The sequence below is a fragment of the Saccostrea echinata genome, unplaced genomic scaffold, assembly GCF_033153115.1.
Source record: "Saccostrea echinata isolate AGI-Se365-2 ecotype Australia unplaced genomic scaffold, CSIRO_AGI_Sech_v1 ptg000001l, whole genome shotgun sequence".
Taxonomy (NCBI): Eukaryota; Metazoa; Mollusca; class Bivalvia; order Ostreida; family Ostreidae; genus Saccostrea; species Saccostrea echinata.
Window position 1 is genome coordinate 28,750,488 of NW_026889750.1, and position 15,831 is coordinate 28,766,318.

General features: G+C 34.0%; 1 non-coding gene across 1 annotated transcript; it reads left to right on the forward strand.

Annotated features, from left to right (window-relative positions):
• Nucleotides 1-76: 76 nt before the first annotated feature.
• Nucleotides 77-150, forward strand: Trnat-ugu (transfer RNA threonine (anticodon UGU)). Its single transcript has one exon. It is a non-coding gene; the product is annotated as a tRNA-Thr (tRNA).
• The last annotated feature ends 15,681 nt before the right edge of the window (nucleotides 151-15,831 follow it).

Genomic DNA, 15,831 nt, shown 5'->3' on the forward strand with positions numbered 1-15,831 from the left:
AATTGCTCTGCTCCCGATTTGTATTGTTTGAATGGACTATGAGCTTGAATACAGTTCGTTATCTCCATATCTCACCGTTCACGGTAGCTCAATCGGTAGAGCGCTCGCTTTGTGATCGGGAGGTCCTGAGTTCGAATCTCGGCCGCGACTGACCTAAGTCGATAAAAATTGGGTAGCAACTGTTCCTTCGCCATGCGCTCGGTACTTTGAAGTGAAAGTTGCAGGTCCTTCGGATGAGACCTTAAAAACCGAGGCCCCGTGTCACGGCAGGCGTTGGCATGATAAAAATTCCTCACTGCTCAATGGCACTGAGTGCCGAGTTAAGGTCAAAATTGAAACGCTTCACCGGTATATCGTGACGTCTATATATGAGTGAAAAATTCTCGAATGGGACGTAAAACAACATACAATCAATCAAGGAATCAATCTACTTTCTCACAGGCCTTTAAGATGGAAATTCTAAAAATGAGGCATGTTCATGTTTCAAGGTGAATGTTGGCAAGAAAACGCACCCTTTCCCATTTGCTTACGTCCATCATATACCTCTGAACACTGAATCAGTGTCCTTTTGTGAGCTTATATATAAGAAATAGACTATGTATAAGTACGTGATATATGGTGCATAATACTTTAAAGGTTTTCAAAAGAAGAAATGTTATCTTACACAGGGTGCTCCCAAATTTATTAAAGTTAATGTACTTCCTCTTAATATAGACCAATCATGCACTTCCTAGTAAAACCTTAATATAAATTGTTTATCAAATATACATGTATATATAGCGCACTCCTTACTTATAGCTCGTCCCTGAAAACAGGATATAAGCAATTTTTGTGGTAACAGAGCGTCCTTTTTACTGTACCTTGAACATGAGTCTTAGATTTTATATCAAAAACATAGTTTGTAAAAAGACATGCCTTATCTGAGCTATTTGTGATAAGTCAATATTTTTTCATAACAGAAAGCTACATACTTTTTTTTTTATTTTTGCATTTTCATTTTACTTGCAATTCCATCCATGTATCCTTAGATCAATTCATTCCTAATTTTTTTTTTTAAAATTCACTTTGAATATGAACATTTTTTTAATTATTTATAATTATCAAGAACTTATTGTCAAAATATTTAATTCTCTAAAATGATAAAAAGTATATAACCCGTCAATAAATTAAGATGACATGAAGAGTTGTAAACAGTTTAGTAATAAAAGAGTTCAGTTCAGGAGAGAAAAAGAAGTCTTATATATAGAAGAGATATTATGCATTTTCAAAATATGATCTTATATGTCCTTCGAGATTCTGCAAGTTGAACTCTGGCCCGCATAAGGATATTGATTTTAAAATTCTGGTACATGTACGAAACCAGCTTATATCATCCTGCGACGAAGAAGGTAAGATGATATTGCTTTTAAAATCTGGAAAACCTAGGTGCCTCAACCTTGAATCCAGGGATAAGAAAAATAAAGTTGATCGAGAGCTAACAGCTCATTGAGATTATGTAAACAGTTTGTTGCAAGATATTCAGGAGAAGAAATGAAAGTGCTTGGATGAAATTTTAGGGCTATTGTCTTATCCATCGAGCACAAAGGGTATATATAAGTGCATGAAAGAATAGTAAAAAAGTTTCTTTCTGTCAATATATATGTTTTACAAATAATAAGTTTAAGTTCAAACCTTTATCGATGTCTGTAGGCTGCTCTTTAAGATCCAGGCAATCAAGAGTAGAATTAGGCTTATTTAATCTCAAGTTAGTAAATAAATGTGTCCAAGTAACCAATATTAACGACAAGTTGAAAGGGAAATTACTCTTATATGTGGAATAAATCAATTAAGTTGTAAGAATGTATTCTTGTTCACAGTTAACATATCATTACAGATTATCTATGCTTATAAACATACGGGTGACGAGTCGTTCCTGTATTGAATTTCTAACACATGCACTCTTATATGTGTGATCCATAAGAGGTATACAAGTAAGTCCAATTAAAACAACTGAAGCTCGATGAAATTTATTGAATTCGACATCGGCTACATATATGGTCTAGAGTCTTTATGAAACACAAATGTCCCTGAAACAGGATGAAACTGCACCTTTCCGTCAACTGAATCGTCACTGAAAGGTCTGGAAAGGTAGCTGAATGGCAGAGCTCTTTTCAGTCACTTTTCAGTTACATGTAACTGAATAGCAGAGTTTTATGAAGTGTGAAATATAAACATCTTCAGTATATGTTCAACAGTGCAATATTGAAATTTATCCACTGAATAAATGAAAGTGACATTTTTCAAGATGAAAAATAAATAAGAAATTGATATTGGTGACAGATATCAAAACTAGAGATTTTTCTTCCCTTCACGAAAGTGATAAAAAGATAGTTATAAGATAAGGAAATTATATTAAAAATCATGAAACAGACTAAAAGCCAAAGTCCCCCCCCCCAAATTATTGTCTTTAAATTCTACGTACATGTATACCAAATTGACTCAATGACTGGTTTTACTGAATCTGACTTTTTCTTTTTCATCTTTTGTAACGTATACTTTAGGTAGTAGATACGTTTTTAATAGGATATCGTAGACTTATTACTAGCTAGTGTCATATCAAACTGTCGAACTTTGTTTGTACATGGCATAGTAGTAAAAAATATATCCTTGTGTGCCCATAATTCGACAGTCTACCAAGATGTGTAAATTTTATATATCAAATGAACAATTATCTACAAAAATAAATTGTGCCTAAAATACTTCATTTAAAGATAGTATTTTCTATACATCGATTCACCTTATAATTTTTATCTGTTAACATATGCGATGCATTTAAAAAGTGACATATAAATAACGGGCGCCGCCATACCAAGTCCTAATTTCGACGATTACGTCATCTATCGATATGCAAGGGCAAACAAATCAAATTTTTAGTGTAGACGTAAATATCATTAAATATATTGCAATTCAATCTGAAATTAATTCTAGCATTTGATTGGCTAAATGTCATTCTTCAATACAATGGTGGCACATTGTACTGTCTCTCTGCTCCCAAAACTGAATAAGCCTTTTTGCCATTTTTTTGTGTTAGGAAGTAGGCACAGGGAGGGCAGTTGCTGAAAAATTTACAGTGACAAAACATGTTTTTACAATCTTACATTCAGATAAAGAAGACAGAATATTTTGCATGAAATTTTGAGCACAGCCGGAATAGAATTCTATTCTCATCCCCTGCTCAAGACGGAAGTGGGGAAAAAAATAAAATAAAAAAATAAACTCAGAATATTCTGCAATATAATTCATATCCTTTGTGGTTTGCACTGATTATGTAAAAAACAACCTGAAGGTTAGTTTCAACTATGACTTTATCCTAAACCAAATTTCAATTATCATATATATCGATTTTGCTACAGTGCAGCAAATTATCCCCTTGCAACGGAGTTGGCGGGGATATAGTAACACGCTTGTATGTGTGTGTGTGTGTGTGTGTGTGTGTGTGTGTGTATTTTAGGTTGTCCTTGGGCGAAACGGAAGTGATGTAATTTGCATCGGGATGGATGTCGAATGATGTCTTCATTTATAGATATGCTCTTTGCGAGGGGATGCTCCGCTTTTCTGTGCCCTTGTTAAGGTCTTCCGTTTCCAACGGAAGACCTTCTACTGATTCTGATGGTTAAGATTATTATTCTTTTTTTTTTTCTTTTTCCTAGACGCCAACTTTGAAACCTCATATCTCGATCATTTCTCAACGCATTTTGCTCAAATTTGCAGAGTTTATAGACGTTACAAAATTCTATCAGAATGCTGTCAAACAGTTCAAAAAGTCACTTCCGCTTTTGAGTTATTGCCCTTTAAATGAAAATTTATTAGGCTTCATTTCCAGACAAAGGCTCCGAGACTACAAAAGCTGGAGCAGAAATTCTACCGAATTTAGATAATAGAAGGATTGAAGTTGTGCACATTGGTTTTTGTTTTTCGATTTCTGTATTCAAAATGGCGCTAATTAGGGGTCAAAATTTAGAACGCCTAAAAGAGCGAAAATTTAGACATATTTTCCTTTGTATCTTTAAAACTAAAAATATTTTGATAAGACATGTAGAATAAAAGTTGTGCACGATTTCAAGGCCTTTCATTTGACACCACTAAAAAGGGGCTGGCCCCTCAAATTAGGGATCTGGAGCCCTTTAAAGGTTTTGCTTTATAACTCAAAAACGGTAAATATTTCGAAATAACTGTCGTTAAAAAAGTTGTTCTTTAACATCTTATTGATTTCATGAAAATGTTATATTGTTCGAGTCTTGTGTTTTAAATGCGCCAGAAGCTTGACCCATTTACAGGTAACTGTTTTCATTCAGCAAGTAAACGAGAGCTCTTCATGCGTGTAACTAAAATAAACTTACTATAAATGATAAATCTGGCTACATTAGATGCTAATATTCTTTAGAATAAGGTTCTTGAAGTGTTTTGTGCTTTATTTCCAAGTTATTAAGGTCTTTCGTCACAACGGAAGACCTTCTACTGATTCTGATGGTTAAGATTATTATTCTTTTTTTTTTCTTCTCCTTTCTAGACGCCAACTTTGGGGCCTCATATCTCGCTCATTTCTCAACGGATTTTGCTCAAATTTGCAGGGTTTATAGACGTTACAAAACTCTATCAGAATGTTGTCAAACATGTCAAAAATCCACTTCCGCTTTTGAGTTATCTCCCTTTAAATGAAAATTTAGGACTCTTCATTTCCGGATAAAGGCTCCGAGACTACAAAAGCTGGAGTAGAAATTCTACCGAATTTAAATAAAAGAAGCATTGAAGTTGTGCACATCTATTTTTGTTTTTTGATTTCTGTGTTCAAAATGGCGCTAGATAGGGGTCAAAAATTAGAACGCCTAAAAGCGCGAAAATTTACACATATTTTCCTATGTATCTTTTAAACTAAAAATATTTTGTTAAGACATGTTGAATAAAAGTTGTGCACAATTTAAAGGTCTTTCATTTGGCACCTCCAAAAAGGGGCTGGTCCCTTAAATTAGGGATCTAGGGTCCTTGAAAGTTTTCGTTTTATAACTCAAAAACGGTAAATATTTCGATATAGCTGTCGCTAAAAAAGTTGTTCTTTAACATATTATTGATCTCGTGAACTTGTTATTTTGTTCGAGTCTTTTTTAATAAATGAGCTAGAAGCTTGACCCATATACAGATAACTAGTATCATTAGACAAGTGAAGGTGAAATCTTTATGCGCATAACTGAAATAAACTTGCTATAAATGATAAACCTATCCAAAATAAATACTAATACTACTTTAAAATAAGTTTTTACGTGTTCTGTGGTTTCATTCCAAATTATTGAGTCACACATTTTCAATACGTCTCGGGGTTTATTTTTGTTTATAATTACGTAACCGGCTATCCCCCGATCACGCGTGACCTAGATCCAGTGATCAATGGCCATACACTAAACAGGCATTGCCGTTCTAAATCTATTTTGCAAACTCAACTATGTACGGATAATTGTTTTTTTTTAGTCAAATCGGATCTTTCAAATTATGTCATCTTTTCTATGTTGGTCATGTTGGTGATATACTTATTAAATTATTGTGGCCGAAATTACAAGAGATCCATTGCGTGTGAACCAGCGACCTGCGTTCGTAAACAAAACATCTTTTCGTCGTTTAATGTTGAAACATACACTATATTAAATTTAAAAAAAAAAAGTTAGCAAAAAATAAATCAGTTTTTAACTGCATTTAACTGCGTTTCACATATACCCGGGTTTTGTGTTTGTTTACAATTAATATGTAACCTAATTATGTAGCCGAGGAAGCAGCTATTAGTGCTCATACACAAAACATTGTCGTTCTATATTCATTTTTGCTGATACAATGATTTACGGAAAATTATTTTTTAAATCATACCGGATCATTCAATTAAATCATTTATTCTTATCTTAATTTGATTTAATTTAAATCCAAAACATTTTATTAAGGACGTATAAAGGTCCCCGATTTCATGAATCCTAATCTTTAAACTGCATACATGTATATTTCTCAATTATGTGTTATTATGTGTTTAATTTCGGAGATTCATTGCGTGTGGTTAATTCTGCAGATAATTCTAACTTGACACACAAGGTTAAGACAAAGAATTCAAAAGAGATATATTTTGAAAACAATAAGATGCATTGCTAAACACTTTTACATTATTTTCTTTTTAAAATAGCTATCTTTATGATTACACCAACTTTTAACATGCCATGTGAAAAACTCTGTCGACTATAGTTTTGTAACTCCAGCATATGACAAGTACATGTGCTTTTTATTAAACACCCAATTTTCCATTAACGCCCACAAAATCTACCTAGCTTAAGATCGATAACATACCGCCCGACAATCATACAAAAATAAAACAATAGCTGCTGATTTGATTGACAGGCCAGCAATCTGCGCTACCTGATACTGTAGTCTGAGTTTGCATGTTTTGAAAGCAATTACACGTACCTGGTCACGCATCAAACGCTTTCATGTACCGCTTGAAAAGTCGCTTTGTATACACTCTGGTAAAAACTTATATATTTGTTGGTAATTATGTTTCACAAAATAATTGAGAGAAGAGAATTAAACTTTGATTTCATTATTTTTATTTTCACTGCTGTTTTGTACACTGTACTTGTACGCGATATGTCGTCCAAGATAACTGTACAGCTTTCCGAAGAAAAAAAAAACTGGCGGCTATTCGAGCCCCTTTTCGCCTTCAATGTCCTCTTCAAAACACACCTGTTTACAGAGAAGAGATCATAATATTCAATAAAATATTTCATATTATATGTAATCTGATTTTGTATGTATAAGTATCTGAAAGGCTATATTGTGCTGAATTTTTTAAAATACATGTTTTATGTAATACATATTTTTTAGCATACGATAAAATATCGCCAACACTATAAGCTTAATTATTTCTAATGTCCAGAACTGTGTAACGTAAATGTCATGCATTTAAGAAGTATGTTAACTTTTTATAATTTAATTACACTTGCACGCGCGGTTCAAAAAAAAATGTACAAGGAGTACATATACATGGACTTGAATATAACAAACTTATTAGCACATCTAATGATGAAAATGAAAATAATTGATAATACACTTTTACAACTTCATTTCAATGATAAGTTATTCTTAAACTTTACTTCAAATGTCAGAAAGGCCAGCACAGCCAAACTACTGTAAATGTCTCTGTTTTAATTACAATGTCAATCACAATAACTTTTTTCTTTAGATCCCTTCATTTCTTATTTGTACATAGTTACATGAAATCCATGCACGGCGCTACACCTGTCAATCAAAATTGTAAACTTCTGGTGCCACGGAAGCATTTCCCCTGTGGTGTAAAATATTCTTTAGGTCAATTCTAATTTTACGCTTTTATAGATACAGTGTAATATTTCGAAACAACGTTTTAATTAAGGCTGAAGATGCATGCTCTGAATTTATCAAACCTGCAGTCCTAATTGACGATCCGTTCTTACATGTATATTATAATTAATCAGTGAGTCCAGTATTTGTGACAAATTTTGATTGAGATTTCACTTTCCCTTTAGGATAAAACGATTCATTAAATAGATTATTCATATGAGATGGATAGCTGTACTACATATAAATGTATACTTTTCACTTTGTAACAAGAATCTGTCATTGACAATTAAAAGTGAAGAGTTTAGGTAAAAGACTTTGACAAATGACAAGTTATTCCTTCTTAGTCACTATATAGCTTAAAGCTATATGGTCGTGCCCCCCCCCCCACCCCCCGCAATTATGTTTTTATTTTATCTTTTTTTTTTGCTTAGATATCAAAAAAAATTTGATTGTTTGTGCCCCGTCCCAGAAAAAAAATGAAATTGCGTTCTACTAGCTTAAGTCAGAACATGATTTTCATAATGATAATACATTTATCAAAATGTTTCTACCCCTACGATTCGTAGTTGTGGTTTCGAATACCACCACGTCGCCCGCGTGGCGCAGTGGTGTGAGTGTTTGCTCTAGAGTCGCAGAGTAAGGAGTTAATCTTTACGTCGGGGTTCGACTCCCTCTGCGGGACGTGGAGACCGGTCCTTTGCATGAGACCGTATAAACCGAGGTCCCGTGTAGCAGTAGATGCTGGGACGAAAGAGATCCCTCACTGATCAATGGCCTTGAGTGTCGAGTATAGGTCTGAATTTGCAGCCCTCCACCGGCAAGTGGTGGCGTTTCCATATGAGTGAAAATTCTCGAGAGGGACGTTAAACAACACACAAACAAACAAACTATTCCACTACGGGACGTGGAGACTGGTCCTTCGGATGAGACCGTATAAACCGAGGTCCCGTGTAGCAGTAGGTGCTGGGATGAAAAAAATCCCTCACTGCTCAATGGCCTTGAGTGTGGAATTTACAGCCCTCCACCGGCAAGTGGTGGTTTTTCCATATGAGTGAAAAATCTCGACGGGGACGTTAACACACAAACAAACAAACAATTTCACTACAGAACGTGGAGTATGGTCCTTCGGATGAGGCCGTATAAACCGAGGTCCCGTTTAGCAGTAGGTGCCGGCATGAAAAAAAAAATCCCACACTGCTCAATGGCCTTGAGTGTCGAGTATAGGTCTGAATTTGCAGCCCTCCACCGGCAAATGCTGGCAGCTCAAGGGACGTTAAACAACAAACAGACAATCAAACAAACATTTTTGTGTCGCCTGCAGAGCAGAGCAGCACTTAGCGATCAATTTACCTGGCGTCTGTCTTGCTGTCCGTCCGTCTGTCACACCTTATATCTCGAGAAATGTAAGAGGTATGGGTTTGATAATTTGCACATATAGCTTGACACTATGGCTTTTGTATTTTTCCATGGCTTCCGACCTAGATATCCTTGAACTTGACCTTTGACCTACTTTTCAAAATAACCAATAATGCCGATATACAACTTCTTTCTGATATTTATGAGGTAAGTCTATGCTATTTAGAATGTGCACTGTTTGTCATAAAACATTTTGTAAAATATACTTCGGAGGGTTAAATTTAACTTATGTCTTTTGAAATTACAGAGGCAGGGTTTAATAATTAACAGCTATACATGTTTATGATCTCATGACAATGTATTTTGACACTGTATGAAATAAAGAAACCACAAAAACTGAAATTTAAGTACTATGAAAATACAACGGGATCGGGTATTCCAAAATGGATGGTGTAGACTGACAATTGCTGATATGAAAGACTGAAGCCTCTTTCGAAGGATTGTCGAAATCAGGTACTTAAATAATTTATATATAATTATTTATAATAAATTTATTCAAATTTCATTAATATCCATTTTAGCTTTCAGGGGTTAAGGATTTGCATTTCTATTTGATTGTTAGATTCTATCGCAGTCTTACTATCCCTGGATTGTTTTGTTTTGTTTTTGTTTTTTTGGCATGAACTATATTCAATGCCTTAGCAAATAAATAGCTGATAACTTTTAGACTTAGTTACATCTTTAATGAAGCTAAAAGCAGGCGACACATGCGTTCCTGGGAACACTCTAGTTCTGTAAGAAATCAGCAAAGATAATTAAGCAGAGATTTTTGATGAATAAAATGGGTTTTTTTAACCTTTTTTTATAACGCTGACTATATATACATGTATGGTCTGCGTTATAAAACATGATGTGATAGGGTAACGTAATGCACCTTGTACACGTACTCAAAGATGCCGACGTTTTTCAATATCGAAATTGGACATAAAACATATATACAATAAAATTTGAAGCCAGCGAGTTAAAAGTAATAAATTACAACTATATGGAAACGAAATGAAAAAAAACATGTGTAAACTTGTCAAGTTGGAAACACTCAGAATGGGTATTGTTGGTATCATACAGACTGTGTCATGGCCTTGACTCAAGTTCAACGTCACTAAGAACAAGATGCTTTTACTGGATGTGTGGTCTGAAAGAACATGTGTTAACTTGTCAAGTCGGTAACACAGATAGGTTTGCGTCATAACCAGAGTGTGTCATGGCTTGACGCAAGGTCATCTGGACAAGTTCAAGGTCACAAAATAGAAAGTGTACATTATTTTATTGTCTTTCTACTGGCGAAGCATTGCAAGTTGATAGTCCCTTAAAAAATTATTTATCATCTTAGAATATGGCATGACCTTGACTCAAGGTTACTGCTCCAACGGAAGACCTATTCGTTGCTCTGCAACGAGCTCGGCTCTAGTTTTTTGACAACTTTTCGTTTTATTTCATTTTTTTCAAAGTCGAATAAACCAGTCTACTAAAAAAAAGGGGGGGAAAGATAACCTTTTCTTCTTATCATATAAAAACAAACAATATACTGAGAAAATAAAACATAACTTTGAAGCATAGACTATTTACAGCCATTAAGTGTGCGCCTTTTACATTCACCTTGTGTGTTTACAATTATGTAACATCTCCCTCGATAGCGCGTGGCAAAGGAGGTCACCGGGGATCAATCGGCGTGTGTGATCCAGCGACCTAGTCATACACAAAACAAATCAGAGAATGGCCATTCCAAATTCATTTTGTAAACTAAGTCATGAGTGGATAAATGTGTTGAATCTTTCAGATTATTTCATAATATCTTTGATTAAATCGCTAGTGCATTTTATTTAATATTTTATTCGCTGAATTACAGGAAAGTTGCATAGTTATTTTTATAAACAATTTATTTCTCGATATCGAGTTAATTGTCTGTTTTATTCGTAATAAAATTCAAAATATGTAACCTTAATTAATTCCTACTAGTAATGGAACTTTTGAAACTTAAATGTACATGTATGTAATCTAATATACGTTCTTTTGTCGACGCCCTTAAAATGTACAACTGTATATATACAGAGCGCCCCAAATATATGCATATCGAGCGTATGGAAATACAAAATCCCACATTCACACGCGCCTCCAAAATATGTAGAATGAGACATATATGCGTAACTGTATTTGAATATTACAAATTTATTAGACACCTAACCTTGAACAAATTATTTTTTTCTACTAAACTTGTTATTGTATGCAAACAAAATGATAAACATGTAATTATTTATAGGTTCCCATTATTTTTTCTGAAAATCAGAACACATTTATTAGCTCTCTTAAGGTTTTACGGATACATACAATGTACACGCATGCAAGTACAGAACATGCACGTTTTATAAGTGCATATGCAAGAGCGCCCCAAATATATGCATATCGAGCGTTTGAAATTCAGAAAAATTCTAAATCCCAAGTCTTTTTTTCCCATTATCTTTGCAATAAAATATCGGTTAAACTGAAATGATTTTATTGATTTACAGCATATATTAAAGTAAATTATAGGTCCGCTGAGTTGATCATGAGTTGTTTTCATAACGGGTAGTCCTCCTGGCCAGTCATCGTCACGGTTTGTAACATCGTAATTACACAGGTAAATACTAAGATGTCAATCCATATATTTTCCATAAGAAATGAATTACCGGGAGATGTCTCGTTTTCTCTGATCATATATTAATTGACAGCGTTTATGAACAGCTGTTAAAACACAGGCCTTTGTAAACCGGTAAATCACAAAAAAGAAAAATCCGAGACAAAAACAGAAAATATAAATGTCTCTGGAAATAACATTGCATTTAGATAACTAAAATAAATTAATGTCCGCCGATTTTTGAATTAATCTGAACATTCATTGATGTGTACCTGTACAAGCAGTGTGTATATTTTTTATGAAGCCTTCGTCCAAACGAACAATATAATAAATCTTGAATGAATTAACTAACCCCACAGTACACACACATTCGCCTACACCTGAAATCTAATCAAAATCAGATCTTTTTTACGGCCCGAAATTCTGATAGTCGCTGTATTTCTAATCTGATTGACAGTACAGGCAACGCGGATCCCGTATTTCCCGCGCCCCGTCGAGGTATAAACACAACGCGGGATTTGGCCAGGTGAGACAGGTAAACCGCGTTCCCTCCGCGGGAAATTCATCACCTACCTGTCCCCGCTGCGGTTAAATCATCGATCAACTAGTATCGTAAACAAACGGGAGTTATCTCCCCGAACAGGAATTTTGCGAAATTCCCTCTTTAAAAAAAACAAATTAAAATCCCACAGTGTATATATATTTATGAAAGTATTTTCTTTTATTTCGCAAAAGGTGAAAATAATGAATGAGCAAAAAAAAAAAAAAATGTAAAGCAGAATATATTTAATCGTTTTTTTATTTTATTTATTATTTATTAATTTTGTTAAGTTATATATCAATACTAAAGCGACATCTTTTTTTAAATAGTATCAAGAAAACTATTTATAAGTTGAGTCATTTGAGAGTTTAACGTGACAAATTTTAATGTCGGAAATATAAGTTCTAATAACTTCTCTTTTCAAATTATATGCGAACTGCAATGTTACATACACGTGCTAAACAATAGTCAGTGCGAGTTCCGATTAACAGTTTTCAGCATTCCTATGAGGAAAAAAATATATCTATATACTGTTCATGTTTTTTTTTTTTTTTTTTTTTTTTTTTTTTACCAAATTTAGAACAATATAATTCATTTAAATAATTTCAATTTACTGTATTAATGTGCAAGCATTTCCCTGAAATTGTCGAATGACCGGAAAGCTGTAATATTCGATGGTGAGCGTTTTGCAGTGAGTGGGCGCGTGAGCGTTATAAAAGATATCAATAAAATATAACAATTTTTTTCCCCTCGATATTTACTTCTTTTGTAAACAGTGATTTGTTTTTAATTTAAACATTTCTCCAATTACAGAAGATGGAATGTGCATGGTGATGAACTTCACAAAACAATTAAAACGGGGGGGGGATGTCACTAAAACTTATTATTCTCAATAATACTCAAAAAAAAAAAAAAAAAAAAAAAAAAAAAAAAATCAATGCCAAGTTTACTTGAATATATTCTGTTTCTTTGTGTATTAAGTATTAGTCGCGATCATTTCCTGTGTATAGGGATTAGCAGAGCAAGAGCAGGAAACGGCATGCCCTAGGGGTTTCACACCTGTCCTAGAGTACCTGTGGTAAATTTCTCTGCATGTGCAAGGCGTTGTCTAGCCATACAACACACCAGTCCCTTCAACATTTCATTATTTCATTATTTTCATTTTCAAATGTAACTACAACCATGAAAGTTACGCGAGTCAATATATACTTTTTTTTTACCCTGAGTGTATATTAAAAGGAAAAAGATCAATCATACTTTTAAAACAAATTAATAGAGTTTGAATGAAATAAAATAGATCAAATCAAATTATGTTTTATTACTTTTTTTTAAATGCGGACGGGCTTGGTATTTATGTTTCTGTTTAATATATATGTACATAAGTAGAATGTAAAATTTAAAAAAACGTACAGAATGTGCACGTGCAACGTTTTTCCTTCGGTCAGTTTATTGATTTATCGAGTCCATCGATTAAAACAAAATATTCATGATAGAATTTCAATGAAATGAATTGCTTCTGGATTATTTTTTTTCCCAGTTTCAATATGTCGTTTCTGTGAACAGATAATATACTGTAGCCGATTTATCAGTTTATTGTCCAGTTGTGGACTTTGACTAATTCTACGATCAAGTTTCTGAAAAACACCGATATAGTGACAGCCACAGACACTATTTAAGGTCTTCTGTTTAAATAGCACGATTAAAGACAAAAATATCTACCGAAATAAGATATAATAACATATTTTGGTGACATGTGGTAGGTACATGTATATGATATTTTAGGCCCGATATCCAAGAGGGGTCCAGTGTTAACAAATGGAAGTGACTTACCTTCTCTATTTCATAATACCGCAGGTATGATTTTTTTTAATAAAACGTTAATTCTACGTTATTTTTATGGATTTTTCATATGGAATACATTGTAAATGTGTACTAGAAGATTAATTTATGGAAAAAGACGAATAAAAATATTCTTGGACCCCGGGGTGTATATTGGGGGTTGGGGGGGGGGGTCCTGTCCACAAGCACCTGTGCAGCATTCAAGCTTAAAAGACCATTCAAACAATACAAATCATGAACAGTGCAAATCTTTTGAAATCAGAGGTAGAATCAAGTGCCATGGATCTGTCATGTTGTAAATTTTGAACTTACCGGTTGTCAGTATTTACTGCCACCCGGTAAATTCAAAATTTATAGCATGAGATATCCTTTTCATGCTAGCACTTACCCCGACACGAGACCTTATACGGTCTCATCCAAAGGACCGATCTCCACGTTTTACTACTTATCCAAACTGGGCATAAAACATTCTCAATGAATTTTTTAATCATTATGTTGAACTTAACAAATTATTCCGACTCGCTGTATGATCTGAAAAAACATGGCTGAACTTATCCATTCAGAAACTCACAGACTGGGATTGCTTTTAACCAGTTTGTGTTATGGCCTTGATGCAAGGTCATTTGGTCGAGTCAAGGTCACTGACAGAGAAACTGTAATTTCGCTACCGTATCTGTACTATTGAAACATTGCTGGTATCATGCAGAGTGTGACATGGCCTTGACTCAAGTTCAAGGTCACTAAGGATAAGATGTTTTGACTGTATGTGTGGACTAAAAAAACATGACGTGTCACTGTGAACTTTTCAAGTCGGTAACACACAGATTGGGTTTTATGACGAGAGTGTGTCATGGTTTGACGCAAGACATTTGGAATGTTCAAGGTCACGTACATTCCTTTACAGTTTTTCCTAGCGAAATATTGTAAGTTGCTTCCCCTTACAAGATTGCTTACATGTATAACTTTAGAATGTGGCATGACCTTGACTCAAGGTCACTTCTTCCTTCCGCAGCTCCAACGGAAGACCTATTCGTTGCTTTGCAACGAGCTCGCTCTAGTTCTTATTATTCTTTTTTTTTTCCTAGACGCCAACTTTGAAGCTTCATATCTTCCTCATTTCTGAACGGATTTTGTTCAAATTTTCAGAGCTTTTAGACTTTACTAAACACTCTCAGAATATTGTAATACAATTCGGAAATCACCTTCTGTTCACGAGTTATTCCCCTTTGATTGAAATTTTTATGCCTCTGGTTTCCAGACAAAGGCTCTGAAACTGTAATAATTGGAGCACAAAACCCTTTGAAATTGAAAAGAAGAAGCATTGAAGTTGTGCACATGGGTTTTTGTTTTTTGATTTTTGCATTAAAAATGGCGCTAGAGAGGGGTCAAAAGTTAAACGCGGAAAAGAGCAAAAATTTTGACATATTTTCCTTTATATCTTTAAAACTAAAAATATTTTGTTAAAACATGTACAATAAAAGTTGTGCATAATAGCAAGAGCTTTCATTTGATATCATTTAAAAGGGGCTGGCCCCTATAATTAGGGATCTAGAACCCTTGAAAGTTTTCGCTTTATAACTCAGAAACGGTAAATATTTCGATATGGCTTTCGGAATTAAAGTTGTTCTTTAACACCTTATTAATCTCATACAAATGTTGTTTTGTTCGAGTATTGCGTAATATGTCGTAATATGTAGGTAAAAAGCAGGTCCCGTAAACAGGTAAGCGTTTTCAATCGGCAAGTAAATCAGAACTCTTCATGTGTATAACTTTAACAAACTTGCAATAAATTATATACCCTACTGTATTTTATGCTTATTTTCTTCTAAATAAGGTTTTAAACGTGTTCTGTGGTTCACTCATAAATTATTTTTTACAACTTTCTTTTCTTTTTTAATTTAGATTTAAAGGGAACACGTCTTCAAATAAAGGAAGGAATTAAATGTATCTATTAATTATTCGATGCTTAAAGTTTAATATTACTTATATTAAACTTTAAGCATCGAATAATTAATGAACATTAACTGTACGCATTTTA